Consider the following 7961-nt stretch of genomic DNA (forward strand, 5'->3'; position numbering starts at 1 on the left):
ATAATGAACTAAGTATATCAAAATATGTAAGATATACAACTATAAATACAATGGGACTAAAACTCTCTGACTAAAGCATTTCGTATAAGTATACTTTTAAAGTATAATGATATTTTTATATAAAGTATAAGTACATACATACATACTAGAACGGTGTCATAACAAGAACAACACAAAAGTAAAAGATAAGTTAAATGCTACAATTAGACCTAGGTAGTTATGTAATCATATCTAGGATAAATATAGCCTGGCCCAGTATATTTGCGCGTGTGTTTAGGAATAGTCTTGGTGAACAATTAGTCTAAAACTTCCCAACACCCCATACAAAAGAACTCTAGAACCAAACATAAAGTTTAAAATACTATAGGAATATTTTATGATACTATAGAACCATACATCTAATTTCCTTATGTGCCTCTTATACCTCTGTTCTTGCACAATCGACATCAACAATGGGAACGATGGTGGATTGAGGAGGATACTGAGGAGCAAATTGAGATAGACGCACCATCCGCAGAAGAGGAACTGGAGGAGGGTCAGGATGACGACGAGGACAGTGAAAAGGACCAGATAGAGGAGGACTTCGATGCAAAATTTGAAGTCAACATCCTACCTTTTTCTGTCTGCGATCTACACGATCCGGCACCCGAACCGAGTTTCCAGGTATACCGCTATTCAGGTGGCGCATTATGGATGCACACTCCTTATAAGAGGATATTTCCTTTTCATAGACCCAATATTTTGCTGATAGAGGTACCACTTCAGGGTCCGATACCTCACTGGGCGGAGGACTTGCATAGATGGATCCGCGAGCAGGGGCAACTTCCTCCATACGGCATGAGTTGGGAGTTCTACGACCTCCATAATCGAGGTTCAATAGACAGGGATTTAACTGTCATGATTCACTGCATTGTGTGCCTTGACGAGCAGGCTAGGGCATCCACCAACCAAATCCTAGATGTTGGTGCCACTGCTAAGGTCACTTCCGCTTGGTTTCGTCGTCTAGATGAAGATCACGATCAGACATGCATGATCATCGACTGTCTTTAGGAGGAGGTTACGACTGCCTGAGCCGTGGAGGCCAGAGAGGAAGCAAGGGATATGTGAGCATTCATAGCCACACTTCGAGGGCCGCATGATGCCACTCGTCATGGGTAGTGCTTATGCTACTCAACTGTTGTTATAGAATAGGCTTTATGAGTATGCGTTGGTGCTACTCCTTCATGTGTGTAGGTCTGACCCTGTGAATAAGTGACTACACTATTCTAAGGGTCGTTATGTTGCCCATTTTATTTTGTTAGGTGTGTTGTAGACCTCTATGAAGGTCAAATTTTCAAAAGCTATGTACTACTATGAAATGTTATCAATGAAATTGTTTGCATTTTATTTCATTGGGTATTACTATTAGGTTCAAATTGTTATGAAATTGTTTATTTATGATAATAATTATATTTTTTCTTATCAAAATGTTTACAAGTAAAAATAAAGGCAACACATAACAAACAAAAAGTTGAGACGTTATATTACGATACTACCCAATTTATAACTATTATCGAGGACTTATTATCATTCCATCTTTAACCCATATGGAAGAAGAATGCCACCACGCAGAAGTAACCGAAATGCTGACGAAACAATGACAACCACACCAACACGAACTCCATAAGTGGACCCCCACTATGTTCCAAGTCGTTGTTACAGCCGTCATGGCACAAATTAGTGGTAATGACACAAATTAGCCATAGTGGCAACCATTATGGTAGTTTAAATTTTTGGCAAGTTTGGCCCTTGGTGGATTAAGTTGGTAGATTAGTCCCATGTGTCGAGCTAAGGGGCACGTGGGTAGACCAGGTACGCCCAACGTACCTAATGGTCCCATTGAGTTGCTACTCTTAGTATCTGTGAGGTTATTAGTTCATACAGATGCTTGCTTGATGTTTACGGATGCACCATGCATGTGTTAAGGTGGTTTTTATGGGTCTTAAAGGATTAGTTCGCTTGTTTGGGCCTCATTAACACATGTAAACTGATAAAGTTGCCAACTTTATCAGTTCAGAGCTTATTTCAAAGGTTTCATGAGGTTTTGTGACCAAGTGCTTAAGGGATTAAGTCACGAAACAAGTTTGGATAAATCGCACGTACACCCAACATAAATGATAGTATGCCACGCGTACTAAGGGATTTGTTAATATGCCTGACGTACCTGTGGGTATGCCCATCGTAAATGGCCCAATGCCATTTTGGGCTCGTTTGACATTTTTGGATTTTAAGCTTTGGTTTTGGGTCTTGGGCTTTAAGAGTTGGATGTCTTGGTCTAGGGAATTACTTTTGGATTCAGACTCCTCTTTGAACTACATTGTGGGCTTTCCTTGTTCGGCCTTTGTGGGCCTAATGAATTTGGACGAATAATAGGCATGGTTAGTTAGGCTATCTTTGGGCCTAGTGCTGAGGTTTAACCTTATTTAGTTACTGATTATGGTGTTGGGTTGCTTGGCTCAACTTAGGAGTCTGTTTGTAGCAGTGGCGGTAGTGTAGGATTATTCGCATAGCGATTGAGATGAGTCCACTACTAGAAAAACAGCCTTTTACGACGCTCATTGCGTGTCGTAAAAGGCTCAGACGACGCGCAAATGCGTGTCAAGGAAGGCCCTGTCATAAAGAGAGATGACGCGCAATTACGACGCGTGTTTACGACACGCAATACGTATCAAGGAAGGCCCTGTCATAAAGGAAAACGACACGCGAATTACGACGCGCGTGTTAATGACACGCAATGCGTATGAAGAAAGCCACTGTCAAGAAAGGCCATGTCATAAATATAGACGACACACATTTTTGCGTATCATAATTTTAAATGTTTAAAAAAAATATTATTTATAGATTTACTTATTTTCAAATTAAATTTGTATTTAATGTTTCATAATAGAAAATAAAATATCATATAAAAAAATAGAATCCATTGCATAAATTTAATGTCATACAAATAATCGTTCCATGGAAAGATAAAACAAATCAATAGAAGTTGTAACAAAAATTTACAAACAAATTAGATACAAAAAATACAATCCATTGCCCCTTTGCTTATTTAAGATCAACCTGGAAGTAGCTAACTAATATGTACAAATTCACCCTTGTTTCTAATCATTTTCTTAAATGCTTTACAAACATAATTCATCCATAGTACCTGAACTATAGTTGCAGCCTTATTTCTTCTTCTTCTGAACTCATCTCTTGGAACCATTGCTCTAAGCCTAGTCTGAATAGATACAACAGCTACCTGTTTCTAGATGAAATCAGATATAAAATATGGAGCCAAACAAGCCATACCTTTGGTGACACTATAAACAGACCCAACAGAAACGTGAACAAGACCTGCAACAGATGAAATCAAAACAATGTTTCCAGCTCCAGAAGCTTTTAAAAGAGGATGTGTAAGTTGACATATATGGTAACAAGACTCCAAATTGGTAGCCATGATCATGGAGTACGTAAACATTAAAATTCTCTTGCAACAGGGATCAATATTATTAAATAAGAACGAGTTTGAGATTGACAACCATAACAATGGTCTGAATTTTTTATGAAAAAAACATCCGTGAATATACCTCAAACATTTCTATTGCAGACACCCTAAGGTTACAAATGCAATAAATGCCTAACCTTCGATCCAAGATAGCTTCAAAGTTTGAAGAGGCGACTCAGTTGCGGTTAACCATATGTGGTTTATTCTTTTCTGACTGATGATGCTTTAAGATTACCTAATCAAATACGTAATCAAAATCTAATCCTGAAATAAGTAGAACATCATATTAATCAAAAAATAATATCAAGAGTTAAATATCAAATACAATGTTATACAAATTTTACAGCATAAATGGGGTTAAATTTCTATAATATTGTATTATATGAATAAAGGATATACCTTCTCGCGTAAGTAAGTCACGAAAAAGGCGCTTCAAGAATCCATAATTAGGTTTTTGATCAAATGTTAAAGATCTGCAATATTTGAAGTAAGTGGCAAACTCCACATGATGATTCTTGCATAAAACATGTTAAACAAATTGAAAATGATTTTCATACTCCACTAAAACAATTTAAATATGAATGTTATTTTAGCAGTAGCCAACTATCCCTATAAAAAAAGTTATATTTTGTATATTGTTTCACAAATACCTCAATAGGAATCGATACTTTCTTTTCACATATTTTGTCATATTTTTGCTTCTTTGTTGCACCTTTTAGAACCTGCCATGGGAGACTGCAAAAAAAAAAAAAAAAACAAAAAAACAAGAAACTCATTTTTTTTAGATTTCACAACATACTCAATTAAAATATTTAAGCACATACCTTTCAAAAAGTACAAGAAAACATAGCCCAGAGACTCCAAGTCATCACGCCGACTTTGTTCTGAATTTATATATATAAAAAAAAGAAAATATTGTATAAGAGAAAATGCAAATAAAAATATCAAATTGTAAAAAGAATTATGCAGAAATAATTGCATACCAATTCCCAAATGGGTATTACAGCTAACATAACGTGATTTTTGCGATTTTTGTTCCAAAAACTTATTTTCAAGTTTCCTTATGATTTTGGTCCACTTGTCATCTATGTTAACCGTCTGCCTGTTGAACTTTTCATTATGACGAAAACTGAATATATATATAGACCCACACACACACACACCATAGGGACCAAATAAGAGAAATTTACAAATTTTGCCCCTGTGAATTTTTTTTTTCAGTTTTGGTCCAAGGGTAAAACGGCCATTTTGAAAAATCTATCAGCTACGTTGTTTACTTACAGGTCAGATGGACCAAAATCTTTATGAAACTTCAACTACTCTCACTACTCGGGGACCAAAGCTGTAATTTATTTAAAACCAGAGACAAAATGTGCCGACATCTTGCCCCTGTAATTATCTCAAAAAGTCAAACCAAAAATTTGACCACTCTTACTATCTTTAGTAAGATAAACAAGAAAATATCCAAGTTGTTCAAAAGTTACCTTGACTCTATAGATTCACAAAAAAAAAAAAAAAAAAAAAAAAAAAAAAAAAAAAAACAGAAAACGAAAATCAGTTTTGGTCATGATATATGATTTTAAGTTTTTAACAATAAGATCATCATTTTCAAATTTGAATGAAAACCAACCTTCCATAGAACTCTTCAGCAAGCTCAACTGCAAATGACAACCGGGATATATCAGCTTCACGTATCTAAAAAGATTTAAAAAAAAAATAGCAGCAGACTTACATTTCTTGTTTGAAAAAACTAATAAATAAATAAATAAAGAAGTTTTTAAAGATGAAACCAACTGTTTTAGGAAAATTGTAGATAAGCACTGAGCTTAAAACCGTTGCCAGAGCAAATATCCTGAAGAAATGTGGATCAGAAAAGAAAATCCATTGATTATAAATTTATAATTTATAATTTATAATTTATAATTTATAATTTATAAACAATAAGAAAAAGACAAACATCTGTCATCATAAACGTTTGATTTCCCTATACTTTCAAATCCTTCCGTATCCAGATAAAAGACTGAGGTTTTAAATCCATCAATGTCCATTTCAACTGGTGTTCTCCATACCTATATTCCTAAAAAACCATAAATGAAAGATTACATTTATACTTGGACCAAAAAATTATAAATACTACACTTGAATCAATAATATTAAAATGATTTTCTGTAGGGTGGCATCTGTGTCTGAATCGATGGATACAGTGGCTTCATCCAGCACTAGGATTTTGTTTCTTCTGAGTAAAACTCCTCCATGACAGAAGAGTTGTCTTTGCCCAGCACTCCAGCTAGCCAATAAGTTGTTGTTGCCTAGAAGTGTTCTTAATGATTAATCCTCTTAATGTTACTGGTTTTAGTACTTCATTTTTATTTTCAGATAGAGAAGGCTCTAAACCTGTAATGACATCTTTATGAGCATTCACATGCTCTTCATATGCAGTTCCTGCCATCAAGAGCTCCTCAGACTTTTCTGATTGTGTAACTTGACCGTCTTTCATAACCTTAAAAGGGAAAAAAGAATTAAATGCAAATGGTAAAATAGACTTAAAACCAATATATAAAGCCATCATGTGTAACTAAATTTATAGATTTTTTATTCTGATTACACGAGTAAGCTCAGAGAGTACATGTATATCGGTTTCTCTTGCCTGAATTTGAGAGGCTGCTGCATGCTGATGCTGTGAGATAATAACATTGTCTGCAGCTTTAAGAGGTGCACCAGACTGATTTTGTCCCTAAACAACATATAATTTTTAATTTTATTAACATATGTTTGGGTATTTTTTTTCAAAAATAAATTTAAGAAAACTAACCAGTCGATGGAGACCGGGTTTTCAATTATACCCAACACACATGAACCTTCACATGGAGCGGGGAAAACCCTGCCCGTGAACTCTGGGAAGTTATTTGTTTCAAGAAGTCGATCCAATGCCTCACGTCATCTGTTGTGGCCGGGTCGCCCGATGTTTGACCGCATCAGTGACTCTTGATGGTCGGGTCGCATGTTCGGCATTTTCATCCTCCTTCACATGAAAGTCGAAATTAAACAAAATTACTATTTTACCCCTCAAACAAATTCTAAAGCATTATAAATAAAAAAAGATATGATTCTCACCTGATTAACAGTGTCAATCAACTGATTAACTGTCTCAGTCAGCGACTTGGCTGCCAGCTTCTTAAGATCCTCAAAAGCATCTTTCTCCTTCAACACATCTTCCTCACGAATGTCAGCTTCTTCAGCAGCCAAATCAGCTTTTTTTTTGAGTTCTTTTCTATGGATTTTGACCATGTTCAACTCAACCCACTAACACTTAATAACTTTGACTTGTGGAGAGAAAACCCATGCTTTAACCTTGTATAGATCATCTCTCGCTTTCTTGAAACAAGCAGCTTGGGACTGGAACAACAATCAAATCACCATTTCTCAAACAAATAAAATACAGGGTTTAGAGCTCATTTTAGAGCCAACTGATATGAAGGAAAAAAAAAACTCATGATACAGATATGCCTTGACCCCCTTTAGCCCATGCCACATTACAGACCCAATCAGCTTGTGGCTTACTACAGAGAGAACCAAAATTCAAATCTCTAACACATAATTTGAAGAAATTGTTGTCTTTGTCATACATGGTGTATGCAATGAATCGATGACCAGGTGAGACTTCTGCTACCTCTTCATATGCATAACCTAAATGAAGTCATGTTAATAGATTAAATGAAGTGGAAGAGAATTAGATATCGTTGACAGATGTTGAAATGATACTGGAATTGGAATTACCCCACATCTTTCTGCTTCTTGATTGTAATCGATGAGTTTTTGTTCAATCCTCTTCCCAGAAATGAAATCGAACCCACCTGTTGGACTTTTATGTGAAATGAACTCTTCGTTTAGGCTAGCTAATCTCCTACAGAGTAATGGATATTGTTTCCCTTCCTCTACTCTCCTGTAATACAACCTGAATTCCACCTCCAAATTGCCAAAGAAGAACACGGAATTTGAATTCGGATCCAAAAGAAATCAACAAGCTTCAGATGAAGTGCAATTTGAAATTGATGGTACCAAGCCCCCTAGCGAAATGGAGGAGTGGAGAGCTGAGAAGACATGCGAGATGCTATTTTTGATTGGAGTTTGGATTGAAGGCGATCGGTGTCTGCTAAAATAGCTTCAATCGAATGACGTTGATGTAAGGAGTCACATAACCTTCAATCGAAGGTGTTTTGCGTGAGAGGAGCTGTTGGATCTCTCTGAACAATTTATTGAGAAGTGGTTCAAAGCCCTAGTTCTTTTCGTCGAATGGCGCTGATGAAAGCATTTGGAGACTTGGCGACATAGTGGATAGATAAGAGTAGTGTCTGATGGCGCCGATAAAAACATATGAGACAAACACTCTTTATAGAATCCATGGCCGCTTAGAGCTGATGGGTTTCGATGTTGGTGA

The sequence above is a fragment of the Lactuca sativa genome, chromosome 8 (assembly GCF_002870075.4).
Source record: "Lactuca sativa cultivar Salinas chromosome 8, Lsat_Salinas_v11, whole genome shotgun sequence".
NCBI lineage: Eukaryota > Viridiplantae > Streptophyta > Magnoliopsida > Asterales > Asteraceae > Lactuca > Lactuca sativa.